The following is a 17,916-nucleotide window of genomic DNA, read 5'->3' as shown; positions in this document are numbered from 1 at the left end:
GTTCTGGGCTCCATTTGGATTTGTTTTTGAAGATAAAAATATTTCTTAATTTTAATATTGTCATTCAAGCAAGGGACCCATGGCTGTTTGAATGTTGAGACGTGCTGTGTGTTTGTGTGTTGTTTGATGGTGGTATCAAACATAACTTGTTCAAATGATTTACATTTCTGTGTTGAATGTAGACATGTTAGGGTAAATTTCCCACCTATGAAGTATGAATTTGAAACCTTTTGCTTACAATTTATATGCTTGGAAAAAAGGAGGTCTCTTCAGTAGTATATGTCACAATGACAGCAATGTTTACTTGCTTACACAACAAGAGAAAGTCTTACATCAATTTGCCATTGTTCCAGTGAAGGTGGATCCAGTCCGAGGAAGGAGCTCCTACACAACATTGACATCTTGAGACATCCCAAGGGAGCTAAGCTTTTAACAACACCTTCGACACGCGGATCAGAGCCGCTATACGATTCTGGGACTGGAAGCTCATCACAGGAGATCCCAGGTTTGTGGACTCTCACTGCTTAATACTGTAGGGGTAGCTTGTGAGTTTAAGGTTGTTTGCCATCATCACGCCAAAGATCCAGGTTCGATTCCCCACATAATCACAATGTGTGAAGCCCATTTCTACTGTCTCCTGCTGTGATATTACTGGAATACTGCTAAAAGCGGCGTGAAACTAAACTCACTCAATTAATACTGTAACATTTGTTTTATTTGGTATTACAGTTTCTCAGTAAAGTACAGATTTTAGTACTTGTTTTGTTTGAGACTTGACAAAGGGGTACTGACAAAGGGTGCTGTAGTAAGTTAATGCTCTTTGTGAGGTAGGACACGTTTTATTACAATCTTGATTAATGAACATACTGTTTTGGGCAGTGCCACCATTTTATTTACTTTGGTTATTAATATGAATAAAGGAATCTGATTGGCCAAGAGGGATATAAGTTATAATAGCCACTGGTTGGGCTATGATTGAGGTGTGAAATTCCAGGCTAGTTTGACAAGGGTGGACGTTTGTAGACAGTTACCTCCCTTACCTCAGGAAGACAGTTCCAGCGCTTTAAAAACTGATGAAATAAAAGTTTATGTATGACTTCTGGGATGAAATGTTCCTGTACTTAAGATAATAACTAACAAAGGTTCACTATAAGCATTTATATAATCTTAACAAGTAGCATCAATGTAAATTACCAGTAGAGTGATCTCCCTTGGCTCCTGTGTAATGGCTACCATGCTCGTAGATCGAATAAAGGACCTTTTAAACAGAAGTCCCTGTTTCATTGCAAGTTTTAAAGACAACTTCCATGTTCTTTGCTCCACACCGTCTCCTCCACCCTCAGGAAACGGCAGCTGGATTCCCGCCGCCACATCTCAGTAAGGAGGCGGTTGTGGACAAGGATGACAGGCAGAAGAATCTTTGGTTGTTTGACACGCAAAGGACCCAAATGAACACAATGACTTGTCAGCATCACAACCAGACATTGTTAAGAAGCTTCTGACCGACTAGAGTACTACCAGAAAACAGCAGTACCCCCAGGTACCCTGATCCTGACCCCAAGTGTGACCCCAAACTACATGGAGGTGTAGTGGGGCCGTGGAAGTAAACAGAACTAACTCTACAGTCATTGTTTTTTAAGGGAGAACAGGTTGGACCCTGAATTGTGTTAACATCCCAGTATAAAATGCGTTTTGATTAACTAATAAACATAAAATGCTCAGTGAAACGCTGATCATAGTCAAAACATCAGACCAACTCTGTGATGTTTCTTGCAGAATTTACCTCAATTTTTTTAAAAGTTATAGAACAAACACTCATTAAAAATATTGACGCAATTCACTATTTGGTACGAGGGAGGAATGCAGAGAAAAGGACAGCCAGGTGTTCAGACAATGCTGTAGACATATTTCACTTAATTCTCCATAGTCAATAGATAGGATTGTTGAAGTCAATCAATAATGCTTGTTTTATCAACCTACACGAGTTTATGATATATCGTATTGGAAATGGATTGTTAACATAAAAAACAGTTTGTTTTTAGAGAACCATCTGTCGTTGGATAGTCTCAGTGAGTGAGTGAGTGTTGTTTTTACGCGGCTTTTTAGCACTATTCCAGCAATATCACGGTGGGGACACCACAAATAGGCTTCACACATTGTGCCCATGTGGGGAATCGAACCTAAATCTTCGGCGTGACAAGTAAACGCATTAACCACTAGGCTAGTCTCAGACATGATAATGGATAGTCTCAGACATGATAGTTCATGAAGTCTTCTTTCTGGTGATAGCACAAATTTGTTATTCAGGAACTGATAAAATATCTTGTCATTAGTTATCAACAGTATTTGTATGGACCATACTTTAATCATATTTACTTACGGTAATGCTCTCTAGTCATTAGTGTCACAAAACTAGATGCAATGGTGACACAATATTTTTTATACCAAAACACACTTAACTAATAATGCATGTGTATAATTATGGATTAAATTATTCTTTATTTGGGTTATAAACCAAATAATCATACCTTTATACCTTGCATGACCATTGTTTATTTTTGATATATTTGAAATTGTACCTATAGCATGTGTTTTATTACATTAAATTGATAATAATTGTAGTATGTCAACAAGGGCTCTAGTCAATTAAGAGTTGTCTCCCTCTCTCTGTCTTTTTGTGGGTGTTCATTTTATTTTACCGCTGAGTTATCTCCCTTTGTACACCGTAAAACGAAATGAGTTTCTACCGCTTCCAATATGCAAGGTCTAATCAACGTTTTTCCTTATGCGTTCATGGCCCCACCCTATGTTTTTACCACACTCTGTACAAACAATTCCTGGTACATTGCAAACTTTGCTGTAAACAAACTGTCAACATTTATGGATTAAAAGATTGGAAGCTTCGGGTTTGTTTTGAACTGTTGGAACTGTTTCCTGGTTATACTACCTGTCCCTCGAACAGAACAGCATGACCTATATCTATTTTGATATATTTGAAACTGTACATGACAGTACATCAACAGAAATGTCAAGATGTATATCTACCTGTTTATAATTTGTTTTTAGAAGCCATGGCGCAGGGTTTAAAAAGCAGTGCTGTGATGTGCCTTACTTAGATTTAAGTGCTGACACAGAGTTACTTTCTTTACAGCGCCAAAATGATCTAATCTTGAGCATTTTACTGCTACATGTACAACCACTCAAATATGGCATGTTCAATGTATTGACAATAAATAACTACTGATAATTACTACGGAGTGAAATGTATTGCATAGATTGCTACTCATTATATTATGAGTCAAATTTCCCTTGGGTAATGTTACTAAATAAAAAAATGTGCCAAAAGAAATATCCTCATTAAAGAACATTGTTGCACATTGATTCCATTGTACATGTATATCAGCTGGTAATGTGTTATGACAGGTATACTTCCTGTCTGGCTGTGTGTTACTGTGTATATTTCCTGGTGCATGTATATTACACATGTATAATTCTGATGTGTAGACAGCTGTGTATCATGAGCATCCTCAGCCAACAGTCTGCTAGTCACATACCCTTATATGGGCTTGCATTTGTACTCTTGTGTAAATAAATATTTTAAAAAGACAATAAATATGGACCAAACCAAGTTGGTGTTCATTTCAATTTGCAGGACCAGTGTGACATGTAATGACTCCACAATATATTGTTTTGTTCTGCATCTATCAGTTGTAATTCTAAGATGTTTGTTGTTTAACACCATACTCAGAAATAGTTATATGGCTGAAGTCTTTAAAATGATCAACTCTGGAACAGACATTCCAGTGATCACCACCATGAGCATAGATCTATGCAACTGGGATACGGTGACTTGTGTCAAGCACATCAGCGAACCTGACCAATCCTGTTAGTTGACTCTTACGACAAGCATTGGGCTGCTGAAGTCGACTTCTAACCTGGATCTGCGCGGGTTGTAATTCTAAGTGGGAATGAGGTTACGACGACACCAGAACCATGGGTTTCACACACACTACCCATGTGGGGAATCGAACATGGGTTTTGGAGTGACGAGTGAACGCTTTAACCACTCTCGCCAGCTACCCAGCCGCCCCTGTAATTCTCAGAGGATGGTGGAACCTTCAAATGGCATTTAGAAGTGATAAAGTAGAAAAGATAAATACCCTGAAACATTGTGTTCCTTTATATAAAAGAAGTCGATACCACAAATTCTCTCCCTAAACATTATGCACCGGTACAATACTGACAATATGGATAACAGCTTCTTCTATTTCGAGGGTGTGACTTAATGTCTGCTTCTGACAATGGTACAAGAATCTGTATCGAAACGTGGCACTCGTGAAATAAATTCTGTTTGACAATGGTACAAGAACCTGTATCGAAATATGGCACTCGTGCAAGAAATAAATTCCTGTTTGACAATGGTACAAGAATCTGAATCGAAACGTGGCACTCGTCGAAATAAATTCCTGTTTGACAATGGTACAAGAATCTGTATCGAAATGTGGCACTCATTGAAAAAAATTCCTGTTTGACAATGGAACAAGAATCTGTATCGAAACGTGGCACTCCGTGAAATAAATTCCTGTTTGACAATGGTACAAGAATCTGTATCGAAACGTGGCACTCGTGAAATAAATTCCTGTTTGACAATGGTACAAGAATCTGAATCGAAACGTGGCACTCGTGAAATGAATTCCTGTTTGACAATGGTACAAGAATCTGTATCGAAAACGTGGCACTCGTGAAATAAATTCCTGTTTGACAATGGTACAAGAACCTGTATCGAAACGTGGCACTCGTGTGAAATAAGTTCCCTGTTTGACAATGGTACAAGAATCCGTATCGAAATGTGGCACTCGTGAAATAAATTCCTGTTTGACAATAATACAAGAATCTGTATCGAAACGTGGCACTCGTGAAATAAATTCCTGTTTGACAATGGTACAAGAATCTGTATCGAAATTTTGTACTCATGACATAAATTCCTGTTTGACAATGGTACAAGAATCTGTATCGAAATGTGGCACTCATGAAATAAATTCCTGTTTGACAACGGTACAAGAATCTGTATGGAAATGTGGCACCTCATGAAATAAATTCCCTGTTTGACAATGGTACAAGAATCTGTATCGAAATGTGGCACTCATGGAAATAAATTCCTGTTTGACAATGGTACAAGAATCTGTATCGAAATGTGGGCACTCATGAAATAAATTCCTGTTTGACAATGGTACAGAATCTGTATCGAAACGTGGTACTCATGAAATAAATTCCTGTTTGACAATGATACAAGAATCTGTATCGAAATGTGGCACCTCGTGAAATAAATTCCTGTTTGACAATGATACAAGAATCTGTATCGAAATGTGGCACCTGTGAAATAAATTCCTGTTTGACAATGATACAAGAATCTGTATCGAAACGTGGCACTCATGAAATAAATTCCTGTTTGACAATGATACAAGAATCTGTATCGAAATGTGGCACTCATGAAATAAATTCCTGCTTGACAATGGGCCTTACAAAAACAGCATGACATACATCTATTTTTTATAGAAATGTACTCAAATTTGTACATGAGAGTGGATCAACAGAAATGTCAAGATGTACATCGATTTGTTTATAATTTTGCAGGTTTAAGCAGTGCTGTGGATGTGCCTTACTTAGATTTAAATGCTGACACAAAGTAATCTTACTTACAGTGCCAAAACGATCTAATCTTGAGCACTTTGGAATGATATGAGATAATTTGCATGTAATGTGCAAGTGTCAACATAGAGGCGGTCAGGGTGACGAGGGCGGAATAACCAGGCTTGCATCACACTACCAGTCTGGCTGATAAGGGATATCAATGCACTTTTAATATCATGTTTGGATGTCAGCCCGGTGAAATTATGTGCTCCAGTTCATAGCCTGATTATGTCTTTCAAATAAGGTAAAAATTCATTTACTTGCAAATAAATGCGACAAACCCCATTCCACATTCATAAGAAATTATTATTGTTATATATGGGTATTCATATAGCGCTATAGTCCATCCAATGTGCATGCTCAAAGCGATTATACAATTGGGACTATATCATGAGCATTTGTTTCAGCAGTATTACAGCTGTACGATATTGCTTGTAAAATAAATCGAGTGTGGACTCAGACAATTCAGTGATTGTCACCATGCGATACGATGACAGAGCATGTGTTAAAAATCACTATGAAATATAGGTGTTCGCGAAAAGGTAAGCGTATCCTGCCCCACCGGTGGCACCCAGCATAAACATATACAAAGTCTAGTCAACTGTTCACCTGAAATAATTTGGCAACGTATGGTACAAGCCAAATAGGGAATTGCATCGGACATCACTTTTGTCACTGATGCATCAAATTTCGAAATGTCCAACACATAAACCTTTTGAAAGAGATACCTTTTTTTGACTATGGTGTTACGGAAAACAATAAACATGTTTCTGTGTGGCGTTTTTATATACCATATATCACCCTTTGACTGCTTCATCAGCTGCCTGACCCTATATTGAGGCTTGCGATGATATCGGCCCAAGGTCGTATCAAGGACTTACTTATCTGACTGAACTCATGGTCATAAACTAGCTAGCAACACATCTCACCAGCTCACTGAATTCAAGGACATGGACTAACTAATAAACTGGCATCTTTTTGCACTGATATACGCATTATTAAATATGCTGCATCAATTATAAACGTATACCCCTGTTTAAAATGTGCTCGTCGAACACCAGTATAAACTCAGGGGCAAAAGAAACACCATCAAAAGTAATTATGTGTTCATTCAATATTACATCGTCATAAGCCCATACAGTAGCAAGCAACAAATCTCACGAGCGCAAAAAGCATAACGACAGAAAAGCACGTGTTTCATGTAATTATTGAATAAACCTGCCCCAGTGGCTCAGTGAACCTGTACTTCATCATCTATACCAATGGGCTGAGTGAACCTGTACTTCATCACCTGCCCCGGTGTCTCAGTGACCTGTACTTCATCACCTGCCCTGGTGCCTCAGTGAACCTGTACTTCATCACCTGCCACGGTGGCTCAGTAAACCTGTACTTCATCACCTGCCCTTGTGCCTCAGTGACCCTGTACTTCATCACCTGCCCTGGTGCCTCAGTGACCCTGTACTTCATCACCTGCCCTGGTGACTCATTGAACCTGTACTTCATCATCTATACCAATGTCTGAGTAAACCTTTACTTCATCACCTGCCCCGGTGTCTCAGTGACTTGTACTTCATCACCTGCCCTGGCGCCTCAGTGACCCTGTACTTTATCACCTGCCCTGGTGACTCAGTGAACCAGTACTTCACCATCTATACCAATGGCTGAGTAATCCTTTACTTCATCACCTGCCCCGGTGGCTCAGTGAACCTGTACTTCATCACCTGCTGTGGTGGCTCAGTGACCCTGTACTTCATCACCTGCCCCGATGGCTCAGTGAACCTGTACTTCACCACCTGCTGTGGTGGCTCAGTGACCTGCTGTACTTCATCACCTGCCGCGGTGGCTCAGTGACCCTGTACTTCATCACCTGACCCGATGGTTCAGTGATCCTGTTCTTCATCACCTGCCCCGATGGCTCAGTGAACCTGTACTTCATCGCCTGCCCTGATGGCTCAGTGACCTGTACTTCATCACCTGCCCCGATGGCTCAGTGACCTGTACTTCATCACTGCCCCGATGGCGCAGTCTTTCATCACCTAGCACAATGTGTCAGCCGGAAAACTCTGGATTACAATATATGTGATCCTTGGTTTGACTCACACTGTGAATTTTCACTTGAGAAAAGTGTAAATGTCATGAGTAACACATCCAACCTTTAAATGGCAAGCAGAGGTCTTGACTGTTCCAGATCATGAATCAAAACGAGAAGAGTTATACTACATTGTTCCAGAGACCATATAATAATCTATTATATGGTCTCTGATTGTTCGAAGCACCTGATCAGAGATGTCAGATCTGCGCGTTATGTTACCCACACCAAGTCAATCTCTTCATGATATTAAAATTCTCCCCGTGGGAATTCTGAAATAATTTCCCCCCAGCAACCAAACTGGCCATAGATGACACAACTGATTGGCTCTCGGAGACCTGGTTGACTCATGGCCTAAATGGCTTTAAACTTAGGACACCCCACCAAATAAGCGCACGTGATATCAAACATGTATATTTGTACCTCTTTGTTTCAGAGAACATGGTTGCCATTTCTTGACATGTTGACCCGTCCCCACTCTTAACTATGACGTTAGACAGACGGACCGCTGTCATATAGGCTATTAGCTGGAATATTGCTGAGTGCATTAAACAACTAACAAACAAAACACAATGAAGAAACGCACAACGCTCACATAAGTCCCGCGGTTGCCATACTCATTACTCAGTACATTTGTAGTAGCACAAGTCACATGATCAAACGTTATCATAAGTGAACTGCATCGAAAGACTGATCTAGTTGAATGTAGGCGTTCGACACATTCGGGATCTTGAACAGTTTTGTGACAGCCATGCATCTTGCAGAGTTCTTGTTATTATGTGCATGTTGCACTGTTTTGTCAGCGAAGTCAAGTCGCCCGAACATTATTTTCATCCTCGCTGACGATTACGGATTCCATGATATCGGGTATCACAAGTCGGAAATTAAAACACCAAATCTTGACAAGTTAGCCGCGGCTGGCGTGAAGCTGGAAAACTACTATGTCCAGCCTATCTGTACCCCGACACGGTCCCAGTTCATGTCAGGGAGGTACCAGGTGAGTCAGTCATACCCTTACTGGTTATAAAGCGTGCAGACGACAACCCAGGAACATGTCTGGAGTGGGGAGGTACGGGGTCACCAATAATTTTGTACACATGTACGGTGTGTGTGTGTGTGTGTGTGTGTGTGTGTGTGTGTGTGTGTGTGTGTGTGTGTTCGTGCGTGCGTGCGTGCGTGCGTGCCTGTGCAATTTTTGTGCATAACAATATTAAAAACATTTGCTTATAAATTAGGTGGGCCGGGAATTGAGTTTTGTACGCAGGTAGGGTGTGTCACTTACTTTGAACATACAATTTAAAGGGGTCATTCATATTGTGCATGCTTCTCCATAAAAATCATCATCACTCTCTCACTCACTCACTCTCTCACTCTCTCTCTCTCTCTCTCTCTCTCTCTCTCTCTCTCTCTCTCTCTCTCTCTCTCTCTCTCTCACACACACACACACACACACCATAAATTATGCACAGCTTTCAGGGGCAACTTGTCGCTTGCTTCACTTATGGCTTTAGCATTGCAGAAGCTTGGCAGAATGAAAATAATGCGGTTCAGGGTCTGTGAGACCTATTTATCCTCATCATCACAGTTTGTATTTCTTTGTTTGAATCAGAACTGAGTGACTGACTGAAGACGTTCAGACACGAATGTCTGTACATGGATTGTTTTCATTGTCTGAACAGAATTATCAGCTGGATGTTACAAACATGCTTGTTTCAAATTCATTAGCTTCCATAATTTCACTGTACAACTCACTTCAGGGGAGTACAGTGGATTTAATCTGCCTGATTTCTGCTTGATTATTGTGTTCATATGAAATACTGAAGAGGAGAAAAGGAAACGAAAAAGGATTGGTACTTGATGTGTTTGATCAGGGGAGACTATATAACATGTTGTAGAGAGTAGCCCTGGTTTGATGAAGGTATCAAGGTTGTGATTTGGACCATATGGTTGCAGTGTTTCAGCAAATATTTTCAGGCTAATAAGATTGTTTTCATAACATTATCATTTGGGGTTCAGATCCTATTTCAGGTGTATAGTTTCTCTATATTTTGTCGGTAAAACACTGTGATGTTTATCTATATTTAACACCGCATGCACCGAGCAATAATTAAGCCACATTACGGTGTTCTGTAAATAATCAAGTCTGGACCAGACAATCCAGTGATCAGCGTCATGAACATTGATCTATACACAACTGGGATATGCAGTCGTGTTAGTGAACCTGGCCATCTGTTTTGTCTGTTTTCAGATTCACACTGGTTTACAACACGGCATCATCTGGGACGCTCAGCCCAATGGCCTCCCTGCCAGACAGCCCCACAGTAGCAGACAAGATCAAACAGGCCGGCTACTCCACCCACGCTGTCGGCAAATGGCATCTGGGCTTCTACAAGGATGCCTACCTGCCTACCAATCGAGGATTTGATTCATACTATGGTGAGGAAAGATGTCAACTGTTTGTTTTGTTTTGTTTGTTATTTGTTTGTGGCAATCAGCAATATATCCAGCTGTATCGTGTCAGTGTGGAAATAGTCGTGTGTGGACCAGACAATCCAGTGAGTGACATCATGAGCATCAACACAATATGAATGTGATGGTCTGTTAACCAAGTCAACCACCCAATCCTATTTGTCACCGGCTATGACATCAAGGTTTGCTGAAGACCCATTCTAACACAGATTTTCATGGGTCTAAATTGTAGGTGTGGCTAGTGATGATATCTGTGAAATAAATGAAAAACTGTGATTACCGCATATCATCTTGAAGCTGAAGCAATTGAAATTCATTTCTGGTGTCCCGTCGTGATATTGCTGGAATATTGCCTAAAGCGGTGTAAAACCACTCACTCACTCACGAGCTCGCTCCCTCCTTCACTCACTCTTGTATATAATTTCATGTTTTAACAAATCACATGATTTTAGTATATCAATTTATTTACCAAACATCACATTTTTATTTGACTTAACCCTTTATATATCTAATATATAACAACTTGCAGGCTATCTGACAGGCAGCGAGGGCTACCTCACACACAGCACTTGCGACGGCCACGATTCCAGATATAATCTTTGTGGCCTTGACCTACGTAACAATACAACCCCAGTTTTCAATGAGACCGGCCACTATTCAACGTCTCTGTTTACGGAGAGGGCTATCAGTGTGATCAAGGATCATGATGAGTCTAAAGTAGGTGCAAGTTCCATCGAGAATGTTTCTTGTCAACATAAAAAAAAAAATAATAATAATAATAATAGTCCATTTATTTTGTGCATTTATCCATGCACATTGCATGCTCAAAGCGCTCACTATCACCCCTGGTCAACAAGTACAGAACACTCCCTTTGGAGAATACAACCTGTCGCCTGTCAGGCGCTCAAGGTTCAAATTCATACTACCATCGTATCATACCAGGTACCCTTTTCTGCTGGGTGAACAGAGGCATTTTTTTGACAAACCCACTTGCCTGAGGTGAGACCACATGTGTCACATGCGATTCGTTGTGGGGTAAGACTGAAGTCCCAGAACTCTCAGGAGTCGAACACGGCCACCCATCCAAGGACTCTCCATGCTCAGCATTGCTTAACTTCAACTGATTTGTGACCTGAGCTCTATGCACATGACCACATCTTGAAAATAATGTCTGTGTGGTGCCCTTGTCCGCCAGTTTAGGAACTGTGTCAACTTCATTGTCTTCACATTTTAATGTATTACTTGCCTCTGATGTGTATTACTTGTGTTGAAAGGCATATACACATGGAACAAAGTATTGCAACATCCCATATTCTTCATAGTATCAATATGTTACCATTAACCATAGCAAAGGAATTTATCCAAACCTCAGTTTAACTTACTGTCTGGATACATTGACTTTCAGCGAATACTAAATGGCAAATCTTAATTAAAAAAGCATGAAAAACAGTAGCTTATTGAGAGAAGGACTGACTGACTGAGTTTGGTTTTACGCCGTTTTTAGCAATATTCCAGCAACATCACGGCGGGGGACACCAGAAATGGGCTTCACACATTGTACCCATGTGGGGATTCGACCCCGGGTCTTCGGCGTGACGAGCCAACGCTTTAACCACTAGTCTACCCCACCGCCCCTTGAGAGAAGGAAACATGGAAAAGGATTGACTCATTTTGTAGTCCAATGTCGTATGACGTGCGTATAACAAGTGCGCTCATTTTCAAGATTTGGATGTACAATCCTCAAAAAATCACATAAGTAATAACATCCCTGACCCTCCTGACTGATTGTATCAGATGTTGAATGTGACGTTGTGGTATTGTGTTCTATTCTTCATTAAGGGCTTGTTCTAATACATCAATATTTTGTATCTCATAATGTCCCAAACATGGGATTTAGGATCTGGACTCCTGGTGGTCCAAGGTAGAGTTGCTACCATCTCTTGACGTGAGAAATCACCAAGGACATGTGTGCGATGTGGCCCATGTGTCATCCTTGAAGACTGTTTAGAGGATGGCCATCAAATGTGGTACAACAACCAAAAAACATAAATGATATTGTTATAGCACATGTTTTTATTTATTTTTTTTAAAAATAAAATTTGCTTTCAAGTGTGACTTTGTGTATATAATATACTTGTGTACATGTGTTAACTTGGTCACGTTGCTATATAGCTGAAATAGACTATAGCTCATGTGATGTTAAATTTGAACTCACCCACTACTTTGACAGTGGTAATGTTCTTGTAGGCTCATCATGGTTTTTTTCTTGTTTGCAGCCATTTTTCCTGTACCTCGCCTATCAGTCTACGCACGCACCTCTGCGGGTCCCAGGGAAATATTTGAATCCGTACAGCCACATCAAGGACTTGAACAGGCGCACTTTTGCCGGTAATATGGTCACTGTTAAACCTGACATATCCAGTAGGTAGTCCAGTGTATGGTCTGTTTCTCCTCACACAGAGTGAGTTGGGTTCTACTCTGTTTTACCAATATGTCTCCTGTATCATGACTTGTAATTGTCTAACTTACATTGATCGGCATTATGCTTCACTATCAGGAAAAGAGTATTGTCTGACAAAATATTGACCATTTTGCTGTTGCCCTAGGTAAGCATTGTTTATTGGACAAACTTACCTCTTATTAAATTAAATTAGTGAAACTTCATTTATAATTTATTCAGCCAATCTTCATATGATAATAGGGAATATTTTGAGAGTGCATCACCACTAGCACTTCCTTATGACCATAGTTGTTTGTAAAGGAATCGCTCTTGAAAGATGATTGGTGTATGACGTGAAATTTGCATGTGTACGATTGTCGTTTTCAAACAAAAAAATGGCTAGGAATAAACACTAACAACTGTGTGATGCAAGATGATTGTCAAAATTTATGGTTTACAGTGATTTATCGACTTTCTTGAAAACCGTCGAAATCAAGAATGACACCCCATGTGTGTTCTTATTCACATGGTCCGGCTGTCGACAAAAACAACCATACAGGGCTCAGTTCCACGAAACGATCTTGGAGCTAAAGTGATTGTAACACACATACCTCAGCATCGTCTTATGATCATCATAGCTATTACGATCGCATTGTGCAATGGGGCCCGGATGTTTATCGTTTACATGTTTTCAACTTCAAGGGATGGCTACATGTATGGACGAGGGGATCGGAAACATCACTGCAGCTCTCAATGCTACTGGCCAGCTTGAGAATACCCTCATTGTCTTCTCCACAGGTAAGTAAATTCTGAGGTACTGGTAAGTTTATATTCAAACTTGGAATTTCTACTGTAATCTACGTCAGGACTTGGACTGAATGTGAACCTCTGAGTAGGTCTAGCTAAATTTCCCTCAAGTCTCATAAAACTTCTCTTCTATTCTGACTTAAGTAGGTCAGATTTAAGTAGGTCAGTAAGATTAGCTAGAGAAAGATTTTCACGGGCTATGGTTAAAGGTCACATGCAACCAAAAAATCAAACATAATTAAAACACAATTATCACTTATTCATGACATATAATATGCATTGCTGGTTATGAAAAAACATATAAACAAAAATTATAAGCATACAATCGCAAATAAAAAGTGCAATATTTTGTACTTGCGTTTACTTCCCAAGAAACGAGGCAGCCGGGATACCGAACCCAGTCAAAGCGGGTGGGTGTACACTCAAGTGTAACGGCTGATTCATTTGCAGATGCCCTCACAGCTCATTGTGTGTGTATATATAGAGATGTTGGGTTTCATAAATACATGCTCATATTTTGTGTATAACATTTTGCAATCAACAGACATCATAACATGTCATGTGTACAAGTATCACACCTGCCTGACTGTGTAATTACATAATGTGACAGAGACCGAACTCGGGCCATAAATCAATGCGTTTTATTTATGGTGAATAGCCTGATAGGTGTTAAGTTCAAATTGCATGTGGTCAGTGATCGAAGTTGTGTATTGAATATTGTCATCAGCAGACAGGCAGGCAGACACATAGGTGTCAATAAAACAGCCATTGAGTTTTGTCTGTGACAACGACATATCTATATCACAGTTAGAAATTCTGTCAACGCTAAATAATGACATTGCTTTTAAGTATAGAACTGAGAAAGTGACTCGGTAAGAAGAACGTGTGGTGAAATAGACAAATGAAATTTATATAAACACTTAAATCGGTAATCTACTGTAGTAACATATAAAAAGCTCGCGCCTGTGAAATATCAACTAAACATTAGAAAAATAGTTCACACCAAAGCCTTCACTGAGTATTCACCGCCAGCGAAGGTTTCCGTCTTGAAATGTCGAACGCCTCACTGGTTGACACATAGCTGAGAAAATCTAGATCCTAACAAGGTTCTTTTATGTAATGAGTAGATCATTTACTACTTGTTTTGATTAGACTACTCCTGCTCACGACCTCCGGATAACCCGCTTCCAAGCTGTGCGAACCATTTCACTGCGCATGTGCTATGAGCGCAGCCCAGCTGTTGAAACCACTTTTTCCCCCAATCGCTGGGGGAAAATTAGTGATTCGTTAGAACTCCGATTTCGCGCGGTTTGAATTTGTATTTTTGATGATTTGTTTCGGTAAGTCCAAACCGAAAGATATCAGAATCTGCAAAGTTGTGTTTTACGTTGCATGTGACCTTTAAGTTTGATTTTTGTTTGTTGTTTAATGCTGCCCTCCACAATATTCCAGCTGTATGGTAGCGGTCTGTAAATAATCGAGTCAGAACAATCTAGAACCAGACAATCTAGTGATCAACACTATGAGCATCGATCTCATACAATTGGATACAATGACATGTGACAACGAAGTTAGAGAGCCTAAACCCCCTTTCCCCCCACACTCCTCGATCATCACGTTAGTTTTATGACAAGCATAGGTTGTGGGTTTATTTAAGCTTGAAAACTAGAAGTTTTGTATTTCAGGATGTGGTAGAATTATGCGAGTCTACTAATTATTCATGAGGGTCCTGATAAAGTACTTGTGTTTCAGACAATGGTGGTCAGATCTACGCAGGGGGAAACAACTGGCCACTGAGGGGGTGGAAGGCGTCGTTATGGGAAGGGGGATTCCATGGTGTGGGCTTTGTGTATGGCGATATGCTGAAGAACAAAGGAACTGTCAATAATCAACTGATCCATGTTTCTGATTGGTTCCCAACATTGGTGGGTGTGGCTGGCGGGAACACCAATGGAACAAAGCCTCTGGATGGTTTTGACCAATGGAAGACCATCAGGTATGCTAGTATTTATGTAGAGTTTGAAACTTATGCGAACTATGCATATTGCCGGGCAGCACATGCAAAATATCCAAATCATCATCATCATCAACAACAATATCAGTGAAAATATAGCGTAGAGATAGCCTGTCTCCCAAAGCCTTGAGAATAAATTAAATACAAGACCAGCTCAAGGCTGGGATCAATTGGCCTCACAGCTCCTGAAAATTATGGATTGTTCTGGGCTCTATTTTGATTTGTTTTGAAGATAAAAATATTTCTTAATTTTAATATTGTTTTTCAAGCAAAGGGCATATGGCTGTTTGAATGTTGAGACGTGCTGTGTGTTTGTTTGTTGTTTGATGGTTGTATCAAATATGACTTGTTCAAATGATTTAAATTTCTGTGTTGAATTTAGACATGTTAGCGTAAATTTCCCACCTAGGAAGTATGAATTTGAAACCTTTTGCTTACAATTTATATGTTTGGAAAAAGGAGGTCTCTTCAGTAGTATATGTCACAATGACACCAATGTTTACTTGCTTACACAAGAAGGGAAATTCTTACATCAATTTGCCATTGTTTCAGTGAAGGTGGAGCCAGTCCGAGGAAGGAGCTCCTACACAACATTGACATTTTGACACAACCCAAGGGAGCTAAGCTTTTTTAACAACACCTTCGACACGCGGATCAGAGCCGCTATACGAGTCGGGGACTGGAAGCTCATCACAGGAGATCCAGGTTTGTGGACACTCACTGCTTAATACTGAAGGGTAGCTTAGTGGTTAAGGTGTTCGCTCATCACGCAAAAGATCCAGGTTCGATTCCCCACATAATCACAATGTGTGAAGCCCATTTCTACTGTCTCTTGCTGTGATATTACTGGAATACTGCTAAAAGCGGCGTGAAACTAAACCCACTCAATTAATACTGTAACATTTGTTTTATTTGGTATTACAGTTTCTCAGTAAAGGACAGATTTTAGTACTTGTTTTGTTTGACACTTGACAAAGGGGTACACATGATTTTAGTCAAGGTGCTGTAGTAAGTTAATGCTCTTTGTGAGGTAGGACACGTTGTATTACAATCTTGATTAATGAACATACTGTTTTGGGCAGTGCCACCATTTTATTTACTTTGGTTAGTAATATGAATAAAGGAATCTGATTGGCCAAGAGGGATATAAGTTATAATAGCCACTGGTAGGGCTATGATTGAGGTGTGAAATTCCAGGCTAGTTTGACAAGGGTGGACGTTTGTAGACAGTTACCTCCCTTACCTCAGGAAGACAGTTCCAGCGCTTTAAAAGCTGATGAAATAAAAGTTTATGTATGACTTCTGTGATGAAATGTTCATGTACTTAAGATAATAACTAACAAAGGATCAATACAAGCATTTATACTCTTAACAAGTAGCATCAATGTAAAGTATGCCAGTAGAGTGATCTCCCTTGGCTCCTGTGTAATGGCTACCATGCTCGTAGTTCGAATAAAGGATCTCTTAAACAGAAGTCCTTGTTTCATTGCAAGTTTTAAGACAACGTCCATGTCTTTGCTCACACCGTCTTCCTCCACCCTCAGGAAACGGCAGCTGATTCCGCCGCCACATCTCAGTAAGGAGGCGGTTGTGGACAAGGATGATAAGGAGAAGAATCTTTGGCTGTTTGACATCGCAAATGACCCAAATGAACACAATGACTTGTCAGCATCACAACCAGACATTGTTAAGAAGCTTCTGGACCGACTAGAGTACTACCAGGAAACAGCAGTACCCCCCAGGTACCCGGATCCTGACCCCAAATGTGACCCCAAACTACATGGAGGAGTGTGGGGGCCGTGGGAGTAACAGAACTTACTCTACAGTCATTGTTTTAAGTAGAGCAGGTTGTCTCTGAATTGTGTTAACATCCCAGTATAAACTGTTTTTGATTAACTAATAAACATAAAATGCTCAGTGAAACGCTGATCATAGTCAAAACATCAGACCAACTCTGTGATGTTTTTGCAGAATTAACGTCCAAAAAAAAAAAAAAGTTATAGAACAAACTCTCATTAAAATATTGACGCAGTTCACTATTTGTTACGAGGGAGGAGTGCAGAGAAAGGGACAGCCAGGTGTTTAGACAATGCTGTAGACATATTTCACTTAATTCTCCCTGTTGAAGTCAATCAATAATGCTTGTTCTATTAACCTACACGAGTTGATGATATATCGTATTGGAAATGGATTGTTACCATAAAAAAACCAGTTTGTTTTTAGAGAACCATCTGTTGTTGGATAGTCTCAGTGAGTGTTTGAGTGTTGTTTTACGCGGCTTTTAGCAATATTCCAGCAATAATCACGGTGGGGGACACCAGAAATAGGCTTCACACATTGTGCCCATGTGCGGAATCCAACCTAAATCTTCGGCGTGATGAGTAAACGCATTAACCACTAGGCAAC

At 40.1% G+C, this 17,916-nt stretch overlaps 1 pseudogene; it reads left to right on the top strand.

Moving 5' to 3' along the window:
- The first annotated feature begins 8,460 nt into the window (after positions 1-8,460).
- On the top strand, positions 8,461-17,456 carry LOC124271679 (annotated as a pseudogene).
- Positions 17,457-17,916: the final 460 nt, after the last annotated feature.

This window comes from Haliotis rubra, unplaced genomic scaffold (assembly GCF_003918875.1).
Source record: "Haliotis rubra isolate DU_JTF1 unplaced genomic scaffold, ASM391887v1 Scf162, whole genome shotgun sequence".
NCBI classification, from domain to species: Eukaryota; Metazoa; Mollusca; class Gastropoda; order Lepetellida; family Haliotidae; genus Haliotis; species Haliotis rubra.
This window is presented reverse-complemented; position numbering and strand designations above follow the sequence as displayed.